This window comes from Callithrix jacchus, chromosome 4 (genome assembly GCF_049354715.1).
Source record: "Callithrix jacchus isolate 240 chromosome 4, calJac240_pri, whole genome shotgun sequence".
NCBI lineage: Eukaryota > Metazoa > Chordata > Mammalia > Primates > Cebidae > Callithrix > Callithrix jacchus.
Window position 1 is genome coordinate 42,566,381 of NC_133505.1, and position 18,806 is coordinate 42,585,186.

The following is an 18,806-nucleotide window of genomic DNA, read 5'->3' on the forward strand; positions in this document are numbered from 1 at the left end:
CAAAGGTTTTCCCAGACAGAATTTACCTTAACTATCTTATTTTTTCACAGTTTTCCCAGACTCAAGAGTCCAACTTTCATCTCCTAGACTTTTCTCAAATGCGGCCACAAGCAATCTGAGAGTGGGTTATTTTTATCTGTCACATGATTCCTGCATGCAGGTTGGGATATGTGTCAGGGCCACATCTGACAGATATCTGGCTCACACATTTGGGTATAAGATTGAATTCACGGGTATATGTAAATTTGGTCCTGTCAGGATGCTGGTTGGATCGGTCTTTCACAAAATTATATGAAAGCAGTTACAATTCCAATCTATATGTCAAAAGCCGCTAATCTAGAGAGGAAGTCTTTATTTAAAGTCTATCTTAGTAGAGAAAATTCTTTTGCCCTTGTCTTTGTTTTATACTTTAGGCCTAGTTAACAATGGTAATCTGAACAACTGCCTTCTTTTTTTTAAGAGACAGGGTCGCTCCGTTGCCCAGGCTAATGTGCGTGGTCATAGCTCACTGCAGCCTTGAATTCCGGGCTCAAGCAATCCTGTCTTAGTCTTCCAAGTAACTGGGACTACAGGCATGTGCCACCATAACCGGGTAATTTCTTATATATATATTTTTAGGACAGGTGTGGTGACTCACGCCTGTAATCCCAGCACTTTGGGAGGCCGAGGCAGGTGGATCACCTGAGGTCAGGAGTTTGAGACCAGCCTGGCCAACATGGCAAAACCCCATGTTTACTAAAAACACAAAAATTAGCTGGGTGTGATAGATGCCTATAATCCCAACTACTCAGGTGGCTGAGGCAGGAGAATCACTTGAACCTGGGAAGTGGAGATGGCAGTGGATTGAGATTGCACCACTGCACTCCAGCCTGGGTAACACAGCAAGACTACGTCTCATAAAAAAAAATTTTTTTTTCAGAGAAGGGGTTTTACTATGTTGTCCAGGCTGGTCTTGAAATCCTGAGCCTCAAGTGATCCTCCCACCTTGGTCTCCCAAAGTGCTGGGATTATGGTTGTGAGCCACCTGCCTGGCCTTGCTTTTTTAAGAGAAAAAAACACAAGTGTCTCTTTTTCCTTTGAGGTGTTCTACTGGGATTGAGGTATTTCTCCAGAAAGGGCTAGATCCCATCTTTCCCTGTGGCAGTCTCCCTGTGTAGGTACAAAAGCGTATGCAGAGGCACTAATGTGGGTGATGGTTCTTCAAACATGTGCCCAAAATGATCTACCACAGGAATCCTGGCTTTCTTGTTTGGTTTGGATGGGCACAAAGTGGACCATCATCTTCTGAAACCAGCTTTTCACTCTACAGTGGACATTCTGACTGACACTGATGTCTGCCCAGCCCATAGGTATTTCCCTTCCCTTGTGGCTATCAGGGAGACCCAGATTCTGTCCAGGTGGGGGCTGTGGTGTACTTTGAGATGGCATGCCTAAGCAAGGCATAGGAAATTCTGCTCCCCTCTACAGGGACTGGTTCAGGGGTGCTGCATGTTCAACAGCTTCTTAGAGGCTGCCTCTTGGGGACTTCTGGAAAAGATTTCCCACCATGATAAAAAGACTGCACAAAAACCCCCCTATACTTCCTTGTCAAGTGGGGATGTGAAAGCTGGAGCTGCTACCGTCATCTGCTCATAAGGGGAAGGCCAAAGAAATCTGGTGAGAAGCTGACCTGGCGCCCTGATGCTGTGGAGCTACTGAAGCAATGAGGTAATAATGGCCAACCTCTGGGCCTTTCATGTTTCTTACATAACCAAGGGTGCTGAAGCCACTTTTAATCAGGTGTTCTGTTATTTGTAGCTGAAAGGTTCTTGCTGCTTCTTCCCGATTTAAAAGGCAGCTCTCTGAGGAAGAACAAGAACTGTATTCCTCACCCCCTGCAAGAGACAACTACTCACCTGAAATTGGTTCCTGCATGTTTTTATACTTTTACTACTTGGGTATGTAACCACTATTAACAGTATTTCCTGCAAGTTTCTCTACTGAATTTAAAAAAGTATTATACCTTCTATAACTTTTCCCCTCAGTAGTATGTTTCAGAATTTTAGCTATACTGACATATGTAGTTCTAGAAAATTCATTTTAGTTGTTGAACAGTTATCTATTTTAGGAATTTACCATAATTAATCCATTCGCTTGTCAGTTTAGTTCTGCTATTACTAAAAATGCCACAAAAACCCTCTTGTGGATCTAATCTATCTCCTTGTTACCAGGTGACAGAGTTTCTTTAAGATTTATACTAAAAGTCAAATTTCTCAGTCACAGAGGTTAAGTACTTCCAGATATTATCAAGTTGCTCTATTTTGGTAGATCAACTGCAGATATGGTGACCATTTTCCACCTCTCCCTACATCCATAGCCTTTAATATGTGATTCTGCAGTTCTTCCTATCAAGGGATAGAATCTACTTACCCATCCCTATATCTAGGCTTGCCTTGTGTCTTGCTTTGGCCAACAGAATGTAGGAGAATGGTGTACAGGTCCAAGCCTAGGCCTCAAGAGGCCTTGTAGTTTTCACTTTTCCTCCTGGAACTCTGCCATTGACATTTGAATAAGCCTGAGCTTAGGCTCCTAAAGGATGAAAGACCACAGCTGTCTAGGCTGAGTGGCCTACAGCCAGCTAACCTCCAAATTGTAAGAGTGCATAGCCAAGATCAGCAGAGTTGCCTACTCAATTCAGAGCTGGCTGCAGACATCTGAATAGTCCAGCTGACATCAGAAGTTGACCTTGGCTTATAAGTAGTAATAATTACTATTTTAAGTCACTGCATTTTAGAATAGTTTGTTATACAGCAAACTGATATACTCTCCAAAGTACATAGGCAGTGTGCAAGTTGTCATCACTCTTTGTTCCTATTTAATACTTGGTATTAGTTGTTAGACATTTTCCCTCCCCACTTTTGGGTCAATATAATGCATGTGAAATTGTATTACATTATATTTTAACTGAAATTGTTTACTTTTTCCTACTTCAATGAACATTCAGGTTTCCTCTTTGGGAAGTTATATGTTCATATTGTTATTTAACAAGTGACCATCATAACGGATCTGCAGTTCTTTTTATCTTTTTTTTGAGACCAGTCTCGCTCTGTAGCCCAGGCTGGAGTACAGTGGTTCAATCACAGCTCACTGCAGCCTTGACCTCCCGGGCTCAAGCAATCCTCCTGCCTCAGCCTCCTGAGTAGCTGGGACTGTAGGCATATGCCACCACAACTGGCTTCATTTTTTAATTTTATATATATATATATTTAATTGCATTTTAGGTTCATTTTTTATTTTTTAGGTAGACATGGGGTTCTGAAATGTTGCCCAGGCTGGTCTCAAACTCCTGGGTTCAAGAGATTCTCCCACTTCAGCCTCCTTCTTGATACTTATGCTCCGTGGTAAACATTTTTTCCCAATCTGGCACTTGTCTTTTACCCTTGTTTTCAATGTTTTTGCTGAGCATATGTTATTAGACATGGTTTATTTTACTTATCTTTACCTTTTTGTGTTAGTTATCTTGTTTAAGAAACACATCCCTATTCCTATGGCATAAAATTAGAGTCATGTATCTTTTCAAATTACCTGAGTGTTTTATTGTATGATCCATCTGTAATTTATTTCCAAATAGCCAATGGTCTAGAGACTCCCAGAATAGTCATAGATATTACTGTTTTACCAATTTAGTTGTTAATTTATGTACTAATAACATGTGCATATGATTAATACAACTTTATCTTAATACTTGAAATACGCTTCTCTGCTCTTCTTCAACAAAAACTTCTAAGTCGTTTTTGTACCTTTATCCATTCATGCCAAAAATCTGTTTTTTTGTCCCCCACCCCCACCCCAGATATTCTGGCAGTGGTGGTATACACAGCTTACTGCAGCCTTGACTTTCTGGGTTCAAGTGATCCTCCCTCTTCAGCCTCCTGAGTAGCTGGGACTACAGATTCGTGCCACCATACCAGGCAATTTTTATTTTTGTAGAATTGGAGTTATTATGTTGCCCAAGCTGGTATTCTTACATATCAATCTTATCTCCTGCAATCTTTCTAAATGTGCTCACTAGTTCTATTAATACCAGTATCTGTTGTTTTTCTTTTGTTTTATAAGTTAGTAATCACACCTTCTGTAATTAATGACAATTTTCTTTGGAATCTCTACAATTTGTACTTATTTTTCTTCTCTTAATTGCAGTGGCTAGGATCGCAGTTCAATATTAAATGTTAGTATGACAGCAAGCATAAATGTCTTATTCTTATCTGTCATGGGAATGCTTTGAACATTTCAAAAGTACGATGTTTGCTATTGGTTTTATTAGACACTCTATCAGGTTAAGGAAGTTTATTTTCAGCTTGCCAACAGTTTTTATAATAAATGGGTGTTGGGTTTTAATAATTTTGCATTTAGAATTTGTGCAAATTCTCATTCATAAATGAGAATTTACTGTTCTTTTCTAGTTTTAATTATCTAAGATAGAGGTCAGCAAACTACAGCGTGCAGGCCAAATCCATCCTGTCATCAGTTTTTGTAAATACAGTTTGACTGGAACACAGCTATGTCATTCGTTTAAGTATTGTCTATGGCTGCTTTCATATTACAACAAGAGAGCTGAGTGGCTATGACAGATATCATATGAATTCTAAAGTCTAAAACATTTACTATTTGGCCCCTTATAGAAAGTCTGCTACGAGGCCAGCCATGGTGGCTCATGCCTGTAATAGCAGCGCTTTGGGAAGCCGAGACGGGGGGATCACCGGAGGTCAGGAGTTCAAGACCAGCCTGGCCAACATGGTGAAGACCCATTTCTACTAAAAATACAAAATTAGCCGGGTATGGTGGCACATGCCTGTAATTCCAGCTACTCAGGAGGCTGAGGCAGGAGAACCGCTTGAACCTGAGAGGCAGAGGTCACAGTGAACTGAGATCACACCATTGCACTCCAGCCTGGGTGACAAGAGAGAAACTCCGTCTCAAAAAAAAAAAAGTCAGTCTGTTATTGCTGGGCATGGTGGCTCATATCTGTAATCCTATCACTTTGGGAGGCCAAGGTGGAAAGACTGTGTGAGCCCAGGAGTTTCAGACCAGCCTGAGCAACACAGTGATAACCCGTATCTTAAAAAAAAAAAAAAAGAGGGGGGTTGCTAATCATTAATCAAGATCTTATCAGTCTTACAAAAGGTATGCAGCTATCCTCTGGACAGTTTTCAAGAATATACATATATAAATATTTTAGTAAAATTAATCTGGTCTGATCTTGGTATTTTTTTTGGTAGGAAGGAAGGTGATTACCACATAATTTCCTTATGGACTAATAATCTACATATATATTTTCAACTTTTTCTTCTTTTTTCTTTCTTTTTTGAGAAAGGCTCTCATTCTGTCTCCCAGTCTGGAGTGCAGTGGCACAGATCATGGCTCACTGCAGCCTTGACCAACCAGGCTAAAGTGATCCTCCTACCTCAGCTTCTTGAGTAGCTGGGACAATAGGTGCGCCATCATGCCCAGCTAATTACAAAATTTTTTTGTAGAGATGAGGTCTTACTATATTGCCCACGCTGGTCTTGAACTCCCGGGCTTGAGTGATCCTCCTGCTTTCACCTCCCAAAGTGCTGGGATTATAGGCATGAGCCACTGTTCCCAGTCTAAATTTTTTGAAAAGTAAATTTGGGTAGGACTTTCTGGAAATTTTCTACGAAAGTTTTCAAGTCTTTCTGTTTGTAGCTCTTTGTAACATTCTTTTTTTTTTTTTTTTTTGGAAAGGAGGAAGGGAGGGAGGAAGGAAGGGAGGGAGGGAGAGAAGGGAAGGAAGGAAATCAAGCAATGAGAGACATTGCCGAACTGGATATAGAGGTCTACAAGTTGATTTCTTTTTTTTTTCTTTTTTTGAAAGAAGGAAAGAAAAAAAAAGGAGTGAAGAAGAGGAATAAAGAGAAAGAAAAAGAGGGAGAGAGAACAGAAATGTTGCTTTATTCTAAAAAAAATGGGTATTAATAATGGTCAATCAATGTTTCATTTAAACCTATGAGTAGGTGTGATGTGGTATTGACAAGAATGTATATTTTGTGTATTTAAAGTGGAGAGCTCTATAAATATTTATTAAGTTTACTTGTTCCGGATCTGAGTTCGAGTCCTTGATATCCTTATTAAATTTCTGTCTCATTGAGTCTAAGTCTCTATGTATCTGGGTGTTAGGATCGTTAGCTCTTGTTGTTGCATCGATCCTTTTACCACTATGTCTTTGTTGCTTTAAAATCTATTTTATCAGATATGAGAATTGCAACTCCTGCTTTTTATTTATTTGTTTATTTTTGCTCTCCATTTGGTTGGTAAATCTTTCTCCTCCATCCCTTTGTTTTGAGTCTTTGTGTATCCTTGCGTGTGAAATGGGTCTGGATTGTTGGGTTTTGGCTGTATCTTTTGATTGGGGAATTTAGTCGATTTAAATTTAGGATTACTGCCTTTTGATGTTAACTGGCTGTTTTAGCCATTCGTTGATGTAAATTCTTCTCTTTATGTTGATGCTCTTTACTTTTTGGTGTATTTTTAGAAAGGTTAATACTGGTTGTTTCTTTCTATGTGTAATGCTTCTTTCAGAAGCTCTTGTAAAGCAGGCCTGGTGGTAATAAAATCTCTGAGTTTTTGCTTGTTCATAAAAGATTTTATTTTTCCTTCAGTTGTGAAGCTTAGTTTGGCTGGATATGAAATTCTGGGCTGAAAGTTCTGTTCTTTAAGGATGTTGAATATTGGCCCCCAACCTCTTCTGGCTTGTAGAGTTTCTGCTGAGAGATCTGCTGTAAGTCTGATAGGCTTCCCTTTGTAATTAACCTGACCTTTCTCTCTGGTTGCCCTTAGTGTTTTCTCCTTTGTTTCAACCCTGGTGAATCTAATGATTATGTGCCTTGGGGTTGCTCTTCTTGAGGAATATCTCTGTGGTGTTCTCTGTATTACCTGGGGTTGAATATTGACCTGCTTTGCTAGTTTAGGAAAATTTTCCTGAATAATATCCTGAAGAATATTTTCCAGCTCAGGTCGCATTCAGGTACACCTATCAAACGTAAATTTGGTCTTTTCACATAGTCCCACGTTTCTTGGAGACTTTGCTCATTCCTTTTTATCCTTTTTTCTCTAATCATGTCTTCTCGTTTTATTTCATTAAGTTGGACCTCGACCTCTGATATCCTTTCTTCTGCTTGAACAATTCGAGTGTTTAAACCTGTGCATACTTCTCGGAGTTCCTGCATTGTATTCTTCAGTTCCATTAATTCACTTATATTCCTCTCTAAGTTGTCTATTCTCATTAGGATTTCGTCAAACCTTTTTTCAAAGTTCTTAGTTTCTTTACATTGGGCTACAACATGTTCTTTTAACTCACAGAAGTTTCTTATTATCCATGTTCTGAAGCCTGATTCTGTTATTGGGATGCGCTCGTTCTCCATCAAGTCTTTTTCCCTTGTTGATGAGGAACTGTGATCCTCTTTGGAGGGAGAGGCATTCTCAGCCTTTTTATGCTGGTTTCTTCCCATCATTGTAAATTTATCCACCTGTCGTCTTTGTAATTACCAACTTTCAAATTAGGTCTCTGAGTGGACGTCCAAGTCGTTAATTTCCAGGGCCGAAATATGAGCAACCCACTGTGCTGCCCAAAACAGCGGCGTTAAGACTGATGGTGCTTTTCTGCCCAGGAATCTCCAGTCTGGCTTCCTTCTTGAATCCGTAATAGGCGACTCTGCCTTCCTGGAGCTCCAACCCTCGGTCAGAAGGGGAACCAGTCCCGTTTACTCTGCCCCAAGAGCTGCCGCGCCGAAATGCCGGCACACCCACTGCGCCAGCCACAAGAGTAGCGCTGGCAACCCGTGTGCTCCTCCAAACCTCGGTCAGAAGGGGAACCAGTCCCGTTTACTCTGCACTGAGAGCTGCCGCACTGAGGTGCTGGCGAAACTGCTGCGCCGGCCACAAGAGTCGCGCTGGCAACCCGTGGAGCTCCTCCACTGGGAATCTTCTGCTCCGTGAGTGACCAAAATTTGTCTGAAAGTGTGGCGTCCTCTCATTCTCTGAGGTTTCACTGGGAGCTGCAATCCCAAGATGTTAGCGATCGGCCATCTTGGATCGTTCCTGTAACATTCTTATAATTTAAAAACCTCTATTATAAATCTGTGGTTATTTCCCTTTTTTGTTCATTTGTGTCTTCTTTCTTATTTATTGTATTGATCTTGCCAGTTTATTTTATTAGACAAAAATAACCCACTTTTGGTTTTGTTTGTCATTTCCATTTTTCTATTAATTTCTACCCCTTTCCATGTTATTTCTATCCCTTTACTTCCTTTGGGCTTACTCTTGCTTTTTCCAGCTTCTTGGGTTGACTGCTTAATTTATTTAATGTCTGTTTAAGTTTCTAATATAAACATCTAAGTGTCAAAGAACTGACTGAGCTGTATCCCATAAATCATGAAGTAGAGTGCTTTCGTAGTTCTTCAGCTCTATTTACTTACTTCTATGATGATTTGTGCTTTAACTCATGGATTACTTAGAACATTTGTTTCCAAACCTATGTTTCTCTCTCTTTCACACTGGCTCTGTTGTTGATTTCTGATTTTACTGCATTCTATCAGAGTATATATAGTCTATAATACTGATGCTGTGGAATGTTAGTAATTCCTTTACAACTTAACATATGGTTATGTTTTTCTAATTCTTCCATCTATGCTTGAAAAATTACATATTCTTTGTTGGGTGGAAGGTTATCTCTCAACATAGCTATGTGCTCAAACTTGTTAAGGAAGTTTTGTCTGCCACTTTTTCAATTGCTTTCTAAATGAGATTTTATTGTTCTTCATAGGGACTATCAAGCACAAAATGAGATGCTTTGAAGTCTTTAACATGGCTATTGAGTTGTCGACTTTCCCCCATTGCTCTGACAATTTTTACTTTATATTGATGAAGGTTTACTAGGTGCACATACGTTCATGCCTACTATACTGTCTTGGCAGTCCTTAAATTTACTTCTGTGTAGCAAGCTTTGTGATAAGCAGCCTGCATTTGCAAGTACATGGAATTAAGAGAAAGCTGTTAAGTGGCAACTCAGATGGATAAGTTAGATTTGTCTAAATCCAGCAGCTGTTGGTAGTTTAATGATTGTGGAATCTCCAGAGGCAAGGGTTGCATTTAGTATTTGCTGAAGCCACTGTTAATTATATTGAAGTAAATGGAAAGTAAGCTGTGGATATACTTCCTAATGACTAAAAATTCTTTCCTGGAATGTGGAGCTGGATGGGAAAGCAAACACAACTGTTTTGGAAGACTCTTCTGGACTCAGTTCATTTCTCAGAAGGCGACTGGCTCCTATCCCAGTAATTCCGCCTCTATTCAGGGTTCCAACACAAACCAGCTCAAATACAGTACTATATTCTCTAACAGGGCACATTCTAATTTGTACACTTAGCCACTGAACTTACTATTCATCAATGGGTAGCATTCAATATGTGTTATAACACAGACCACTAGACTGAGTACAAAGATATCTTTAATTCCAGTTTTTAAAAAGCAGTTAAAAAGTAATTTAGGGTAGTTATTTGCACTGAAAGTATGCTAACAGTAAAATATCTTTAAATTAGGCTCTCCTAGTCAATTAAAAATACCAGTTCCTTGACTAAGGAGCCATTCTTTTTTACACACTGCTTGCTTTTGAGATAAATCATACACAGAAATGAGTAAATTTACAATGTGGCCTATGTGCAATGTGTGAAGGAGTCTATTAAAAGCAAGACACTCCTGTGTAGTATCTGAGAGAAGCAAAAACATTTATATCATTACTTTCAAAAGAAAATGATAAGAGATATAATTCTGAAATGCTGGGTGTGGAGTTACGTATCTGTAATCCCAGCTACTTAGGAGGCTGGGTAGGAGGACTGCATAAGTCCAGGAGTTCCAGCCTGGGCAACATATCAAGACCAAGTCTCTAAAAATAACGATAACAAAAATAATAATAATTCTAAAACTTAAAAAAAGTTGAGGCCAGGTACGGTAGCTCATGCTTGTAATGCCAGCACTTTTGGAGGTCGAGGCAAGAGGATGGCTTAAAAGCCAGGAGTTTGAGACCAGCCAGGGCAACAAAGCGAGACCCCATCTCTACAAAAATTAAAAAATTAGCCAGGCATGGTGGCATGCCTGCAGTCTTAGCCACTCAGGATGCTGAGGTGGGAGAACTGCTTGAGCCCAGGAGTTTGAGCTTGCAAGTGAGCTATGACTACACCACTGTTCTCCAGTCTGGGCAAGAGTGAGGGGACTTCTAAAAATTTTAACAAAAAATGTAGTGGTAGATTACATATCCCACCTCTTCCTCCAAGGAACTCATTAAAATGAAAGTAGGATAAGAATAAAAGAAAGAGAAAAATAAGATGCTCAATTAAAACCACAAAAGGCCAAGAAGGAATGGAAGACAAGAACAGAAACAGAGAACAAAGAGCAATGGACAGAAAGCTACCAAACATGGCGGATATTAATCCAACTACATCAACAATCACTTTAAACATCAATAGTCTAAATACATCAATTAAAAGATAGGGTTGGGCGCAGTGGCTCACGCCTGTAATCCCAGCACTTTGGGAGGCTGAGGTGGATGGATCACTTGACGTCAGGAGTTTGAGACCAGCCTGGCCAACATGGCAAAAACCCATCTCCACTAAAAATACAAAAATTAGCTGGGCATGGTGGGTGGCACATGCCTGTAACTCCAGCTACTCAGGAGGCTGAGGTTGCCGGAAGCTGAGATTGTGCCACTGCATTTCAGCCTGGGAGACAGAGAAAAACTCCAACTCGAAAAGCAAAGATAAAAAAACAACAACAACAAAAAACAAAGGCCAGGTGTGGTGGCTCACACCAGTAATCCCAGCACTTTGGGAGGGGAGGTAGGAAGATCGCTTGAGCCTGGAAGTTCCAGATCAGCCTGGGAAACACAGAGAGACCCTGTCTCGGCAAGAAATAAATAATTAGCTGGGCATAGTGATGTGTGCCTACATGTAATTACAGTTACTCAAGAAGCTGAGGTGGGAGGACTGCTTGAGCCTGGGAGGTCAAGGATGCAATAAGCACTGATTGCACCACTGCACTCCAGCCTGGGAGGGAGACAGAGTGAGATGTTCTCTCAAAAAAAAAAAAAAGGAGAATGACCTGTCAGAGTACATCACAGTAGAGTCATCTAATATGTTGTCTATAAGAAACCCACTTTAAGTATAAAAATACATACCTTAAAAGTAAAGGGATGGAGAGTGATACATACCATGCTAACACTAATCATATGAAAGCAGGAGTAACTACATTAATCTCAGACAAAGCAGACTTCAGAGCACGGAAAGTTACCAGGAATAGAGAAATATTATATAATGATAAAGGGGTCAGTTCTACAAGATGACATGATAATCCTTAATGTGTATATGCCTAACAATAGAACATCAAAATACATGAGGCAAAAATGGATAGAACTGCAAGGAGAAGCAGATGAATCCATTATTACTGCTGGGGACTTCAATAAGCCCCTATCAGAAAGAGGCAGATCTAGAGGGCAGAAAATCAAATGTATATCTGTGACCTCTATAGTCCATTTCGTCCAACAACAGCAGAATACACATTATTCTCAAGCTCACATGGACTTCAACAAGAGAGACCACATTCTGAACTACAAGACACACCTTAACAAATTTAAAAAAAACAGTAATCACAAAAATGTATGCTCTTGGACAACAATGGAGTTAAAAAGTCAATTAACTTGGCTGGGCATGGTGGTTCACGCCTATAATCCTAGCATTTTGGGAGGCCAGGACGGGAGGATCGCCTGAGTTCAGGAGTTCAAGACCAGGCTGGGCAACATAATGAGACCCTATCTCCAAAAAAAAAAAAAGCAAAAAACTCAATAACTGAAATAGGAAAATCCCCCAATATCTGGAGATCAAACACACTTCTAAATAACATATGAAAGCAGAAATCTCGAGAAAATATTTGAATAAAAATAAAAATATAACATCAATTTGTGGGAGGCAGTGAAAGTGGTGCTTAGAGGAAAACTTTTTTTTTTTTGAGACTGAGTCTCACTCTGTTGCCCAGGCTGGAGTGGAGTGGCATGATCTCGGTTCATTGCAACCTCCGCCTCCCTGGTTTCAAGCGACTGTTTTTTTTTTTTTTTTTTTCCAATTAAAATATGTGAGCATTAAAAAAATAATAATAATAAACCCTGGCTGGGCACAGTGGCTCATGCCTATAATCCCAGCACTTTGGGAGGCCAAGGTGAATGGATCACTTGAGGCCAGGAGTTTGAGACCAGCCTGACCAACATGGTGAAACCCTGTTTCTATAAAAATATAAAAATTAGCTAGGCGTGGGGGCTTGTGCCTGTATCCCAGCTACTTGCAGGAGCTGAGGGAGAATCACTTGAACCTGGGAAGTGGGTGCTGCAGTGAACTGGGATCTTGCCACTGTATTCCAGCTTCACTGACAGAGTAAGACTGTGTCTCAAAAAAAAAAAAGGGCGGGGGTGGGGGCAGGTGCTGTGGCTCACGCCTGAAATCCCAACACTTTGGGAGGTTGAGGCAGGTGAATCATGAGGTCAGGAGATTGAAAACATCCTGGCCAACATGGTGAAACCCCATCTCTACTAAAAACACAAAAAACTAGCCAGGCGTGGCAGCACGCGCCTGTAGTCCCAGCTACTCAGGAGGCGGAAGCAGGAGAATTCCTTGAACCCAGGAGGCAGAGGCTGCAGTAAGCTGAGATTACACCACTGCACTCCAGCCTGGGTGACAGAGCGAGACTCTGCTCAAGAAAAAAAAAATTAATTAAAACCCTAATGCCAAAAGTGGTTTCTTTCCTAACTACATAAAGTAACCTAAAATTATTCATATAGTTCATTAACTTAACTAGCATCCTCCCGACAAAAGTAATACGGTGATGGGAGGGGAAAAGAGAAGATGAAAATCCAGGGCTTTGGGAGACACTCCTGAGGATTCAGGTCACAAGTCACTGTGTGATTCAAGGCCTTTTTAGTCTTATTTTCTAGTAATAATAATACCTAGCATTTGAGTTCTTACTAAATGTCTATCTGTGAAGCAGGTATTAACATGATTTATACACTCCAGACAAGAAAACTGATAACTAGAGGTGATAAATAATTTGCCGATACTACGCAGTTAAGTATCAGCTCCAGGATTAGAACCTAGATTTCTTTGATTTTAAAGCCTATGCACATACCAACCTCCTGATCTCTGCTGCTGGGAAAATTAATCAGAACACCTTCTGCAGGGGAGATAAGTTTATTTAAACGGAACCTTAAATTATTTTTTGAATTTGAAGTTACTACAGGGGTATTACATAAATCTTCTGCATTTTAGACTACCTGAAAATCTAAAAAATCTGTATGAAGGCCTAGTTTTAAAAAGGGAGTGGAGGGGAACAAACACTTAAGAAAAACTGGTTTTGCAGTCTTAAGTGATTCTGGTTCTCATATACCTGAAAGGCTCCTCAATTTTCTAGCTCTCATTTTAAAGGCAGAACTGGCAGTTTCAGTTTGAAATGACAAAAAATTTCAACTTTGCCAAATATCACTACAAAGGTGGTCTTGTTCTTTCTGAAACATTTAATATCACATCTATTGCATTCACTCACCAGAAGTAAATAGTTTCTTTGAAAGCAGCAATAAGCTGCACTACCTTTCTTATTCTCAATCTGCAAAATGACATCATTTTCTATTTTAGACATTCTAATAAGTGAGTGGTGGCATCTCACTATTGGATGGCATTAAAGGTAATTTATTTCATTAAAAAAAAATTTTTTAAGACAGCACACAATCGTGTCTCAAAAAAATTTTACTCATTTAGATCATGTACAGACATATCTTTTATAAACACGTATCCAAAAGAAAAAACTAAAGGCCTGCATAGTTATAGGTTTCTGTTTGACCAAAGTATAGATTTAAGATAGATAACCTCTTGACATCCTTTCAACAATGTGATTCTATGACCCCATAAAAATAAATTCCACTTAACATCGCAGTCTCCATATATGACAGGCAAACTACCTTAGGCTTCTCAAGTTTAAGGATTTTCTCAGTGATGTCCTCATTCAATTTTACACCCAGAGCTTTAGTGGTCACACGGCCATAAATAGCTGATCGTCTTTCTTCTGTTCTCATAAATCTCTGCTAAAGGATGTCATAGAGGAGCTCTGGTCATCTTGGTTAAAAACAATCTCTTCCCTTCTTTGACTGCCTTATTTTCCACTCTAGAAACCCACTTCAAAAGCCTGGCTCTTTTCACTTTGTTTTGTAGAGACAGGTCTCTCTCTGTTGGCCAGGCTGGTCTTGAACTCCTAATCTCAACCAATCCTCCCACCTTAGTCTCCCAAAGCGCTGGGATTGCAGGTGTGAGTCACCACACCTGGACCAAAACCTTGGCTCTTTTGAGAGTGTTTTTATGGCTTATTTTGAAACTAAAACCGTATCTATTTTGGGGTCTGATGTGGACCCCTACCAAGTCTCTCAACTGACAGAATTAGTTATTCAGATGGCATCCCAGACTGCCCTCTTATTCCCCCTGAATCACAAAAGGTAGTAAAGAACAACAAAAATGGAGCCAAATGAAATGAACATTTTAGTGGCATTAGAGAGTCTCCTAGAAATTCCTGCCTGTTCCGAAGGACAGGACTGTTTCATATGGAAGAGATATGAATGAGCAAGAATGGTAGGTAAGTGGATGAATAACAGTATTTCATCTGGCATAGATGTGAATGTTTGGACCTGCTACTTCTAATATAAACACATTCTGTTATTTGAAACTTAATTTCCCATCCTCAGTTCCATGGCATTTCTTCACCAATAAAAGGCACTTACTACATAAAGCATTGAAAAAAGCAACAGGATGAAGTCTCTCTCCTCCAGGTTTAATATAAGACGGTATTTCCAACCATGGCGATTTAGGCAGCGGGAACAGCAATTGCAAGGGCACTGAGAGGGACGAGTGCTGATGTTAGAGCAGCAAGGAGGCTACAGTATGGCTGGAGCTCAGTGAGAAAGAGAGGAGAGTGAGAGCTGAGGTTCCAGGGGAGCCAGATCATAGACCAATCTAAGGGCTTCAGCTTAGAAAGCCAAGATCTGACCTGTTTTTGTTTGTTGGTTTGTTTTTACAGGATCATTTTGCCTACCATGTTGAAAGTAGTAGAACGAAGAGGGCAAGGGTATAGGAGGCGTAGCTAAGGAACTGAGGTGAGTGGTAACAATGGCTTAGACTGGGGGATAGTAAAAAAGATGGTGAGAAGAGGTTGGATTCTAGACACACGTATTCTGAAGGCAGAGCCAACAGCATTTGCTGATGAACTAGATATTAGGTATGAGAAAAGTACAAAATCAAGGATGACTTCTAGGTTTTTGGGTTAAGTAACTTAAAAGATGGACTGCCATTTAATGAGATGGGGAAGACTGCTGGAGAAGCAGGTTTGGGTAGAATCAAGGTTTACACATACTGAGTTTCGGACGGCTATTGAACATTCAAATGAAAATACCAAGTAGGCAGGTTAAGGAGAATAGTGGTTGGGGATAGATTACTCATCCATCTATCCACCTACCTACCTACCTACTAATCCAACCATCTACCTATTGTATTTAAAGCCTCCAGATTAGAAGAGATCACCAAGGAATAAATAAGAAGCAGACAAAGAATGAAAAGACAAAGGGCCAAATTCCAAGGCATTCAATGTTAAGAGGTAGAGAGAGAGGGAGGAATGAGCAAGAACAACTCAGATGTAGGAGAAAAACCAGCAGAGTCCTGGAAGCCTACTGGAAAAAGGTATTCAAGCTTTTCTCCCCCTAGTGTTTTGCTCTCAGCCTCTGACGCTTTCACCTGAGGCCCCAGACAACATGGTATATGGCTGTACCTTGTCTGAATTCATGTCTGACAGAAAGCATGAGATAACAAATAATTATCCTTACTTTAAGTTTTGTTAGGTAGCAACAGGTAACTAATAGCTTTTCAATATATAAAAGTCAGCACCACCAACAGAGGTCACATAAATATATATAAGAGCAATATGCTCTAGTTATCAGGCTGATTAACACATCTGATGGTTCTTCATGGATTGCCTCTAGTCAAAGTGTCTTTTACCCCATTAAAGATTAACCCAGGCCTCTGGAAACACAGTCAACTGTCTCAATGATCTCCATGTGAACCATCTCTTTCCCAATTAATCTTATCCTCACAAAACATTTTAATTTAAATTAAAAAAATTAAAACTCTAAGAATAGCAAGGTCAGGTTTACCAGCTGAAAATAAACTTGCACCAAAAGCAAAAACCTAACTCAAGCTCTGCCATCTGCCCCCAGAGACGTCTTCGCTTTCATTTCCTCGTACCCAAGGAGAAGACAATATAGAACAGAATTTCAGCAATTCTAATTTTAACTTTTCTAAACTCAAATAGATCCCTTTAGAATTCTTGGGGGAGGAGGTGGCTGGATCCTTAAGCACTTTAACTTTTACAACTGCCCAACTGCTTCATATTTCTGCCCAGACTCTGGAAAAGGTGATGGGGTTGTGAAAAATTTTTTTAAACTATAGATAAAACAAAAGTTTTCATAGCTTCCTTTCAGTCCCAGTTCCTTCCCGAGAGGTAATCACTCTAAAGAGTTGAATGTTTTCCCTGCCAGATTTCACTTTATATATTAATACATGTATGAACACATACAGATACGTTTTCGTACATTTTACTTTACCTAGATGGGATCCTTATCTTCAACAAACATTTAACTGTACGTCTTAGAGGTTGCTCTGTGTTGGGATACACAGATTTCCTGCATTATTTTTAAACTCTTGGATGGTAATACAAAATATGAATGTGCCATAAATAACACAACCATTCTCCTGTCAGTGGACACTTAGATTATTTCTAATTTTTTGTTATTACCAATAAAGTTGTGATGAAACTCTTGTACATGCTTCTTAACAAAAACATTTTTTTTAAATGGAGATAGAGTCTTACTATTGTTGCCTAGGCTGGTCTCAAACTCCTGTGATCAAATGATCCTCCCACCTTGGCCTCCCAAAGTGCTAGGATCATAGGTGTGAGCCACCATGCCCGGCCTCTAAATGCTTCTTTGTGCTCATAAGTAAGCACTTCTCAGCACATACTCAGAAGTGAAAACGCTGGAGTGAGATATAACCAAAATGCATAGAAAGTTAGAAGATTTATCAATGTGTCCAAGCCTGTGGCAAGAGAGGAGAGACAGGGCTCCTCTAGGACAACAGAACTGGGACAGTAAAAGAAATGACTGGAATGGTAGAAAATGACAGCTGTGAGGTGGAGAAAACTCAAACCATATTTTTTTCTCTGCTCTCACACCAATCAACCAACACAGAAGGCTTCTGTAATGAAATGTGTAGGGGTTTTCCTCCCCCACACCAAGCAGCAATCAGTCCTGCAGTGGATACCAGCAGGGTGCCATCCAATTCAATTCTGAAGCTATGATGCCAGCAGGATGCCATCCATTTCAATTCTGAAGCTATCTATCAGGAGATAGCCTCAGAAACCACAGGCTGAGGGCTCAGTCTCACAAGACTCTTCTTCCTTCCACCAGTCACAAGTCCGGGCCTCTGGAACTTCTGACTGACTAGTTTCAAGCTGGGGTTCCCAAGATCTCCTATTTGGGCTCAACTGCTAAAGCAGCTCGCAAAACTCAGGGAAGCTCACATTTACCAGTATGTTAGAATATATATGATAAGCCATATAGATTAAGAGATGCACAGGGCGAGGTTGGGGGAACCTGCCTTCCTTGGGTGTGCTGCTCTCTAGGAACCTCCATGTGTTTAGTTACCCAGAAGCTCCCTGAACTCTGTCCTCTTAGGCCTTTTATGGAGACTTCATTGGATAGGCATGATTGGACAACCATGTTGAAACTGACTGAACACAAAGGGTATGAGCTAATACTAATCCACTGAGTAGGAAAACCTAGCAAGGCCTGTTTGTTCAGATTCTTGGCCTTTCTGTGCAGGATTTCCTCCTCCAATATATGGGGCATGACCCTCTCTGGAATGAGGATCTTGTAACCCACAATCAGAAAGGCAGAGAAAGATCAGAGTCTTGCCTTGGGCAGGTGAAAGGAGGGCAGGAGAAAGTCAGAGGCAGCAATTCTGTTTTCTGAGGCCTGCTCCTGAGGCCTACAGTACACCAACATTATAACAAAAGACTGTAGCTCCAAAAGGCTGTGACAGTTATGAGTCGGGAACCTGAGATGACAACGTATCTGTATCCAATATTTGAAAATACTCTTGAAAAGCCTGCAGTCAAGAAGGAGGGCTGTTAATGGCGAAAACACACACAGAAGGGAATACATCAAAGTGTTACTAGTGGTGAGTACGAACATTTTAAATTTTGTTCTTTTTACTTTTCTGCTTTTTTTTTTTTTTGAGACAGAGCAGTCGCCAGGGCTGGAGTGCAGTGGCACTATCGGCTCACTATCGGCTCACTGAAACCTCTGCCTCCCTGGTTCAAGCGATTCTCCTGCCTCAGCTTCCTGGGTAGCTGGGATTACAGATGCCCACCACCACACCCAGCTAATTTTTGTATATTTAGTGGAGATGGGGTTTCACTATGTTGGCTGGGCTGGTCTCAAACTCCTGACCTCATGATCCACCCACTTAGGCCTCCCAAAGTGCTGGTGTTACAGGCATGAGCCACCGCTCCTGGTCTACGTTTTTTGCTTTTAAAATGTCCACACTAGGCTGGCATGGTGGCTCATGCCTCTAATCCCAGCACTCTGGGAGGCCAAAGTGGGTGTATCTCTTGAGCCCAGG

The 18,806-nt window shown here is 40.5% G+C and overlaps 1 protein-coding gene and 2 long non-coding RNA genes across 3 annotated transcripts in view; 1 reads left to right on the forward strand and 2 right to left on the reverse strand.

The window, feature by feature from the left end:
* Nucleotides 1–18,806, reverse strand: part of NUDT3 (nudix hydrolase 3) — a 129,592-nt gene that overhangs the window by 30,269 nt on the left and 80,517 nt on the right. The window lies entirely within an intron of this gene.
* Nucleotides 1,733–18,626, forward strand: LOC118152836 (uncharacterized). The gene is made up of 3 exons (XR_004741751.3): nucleotides 1,733–1,937; nucleotides 15,154–15,229; nucleotides 15,632–18,626. It is a non-coding gene; the product is annotated as an uncharacterized LOC118152836 (long non-coding RNA).
* The window catches only part of LOC128931749 (uncharacterized), a 30,899-nt gene continuing 19,195 nt past the window's right edge, over nucleotides 7,103–18,806 (reverse strand). Inside the window, exon 2 of the long non-coding RNA XR_008480622.2 lies at nucleotides 7,103–18,290. This is a non-coding gene — a long non-coding RNA (uncharacterized LOC128931749). The remainder of the gene's footprint in view (nucleotides 18,291–18,806) is intronic.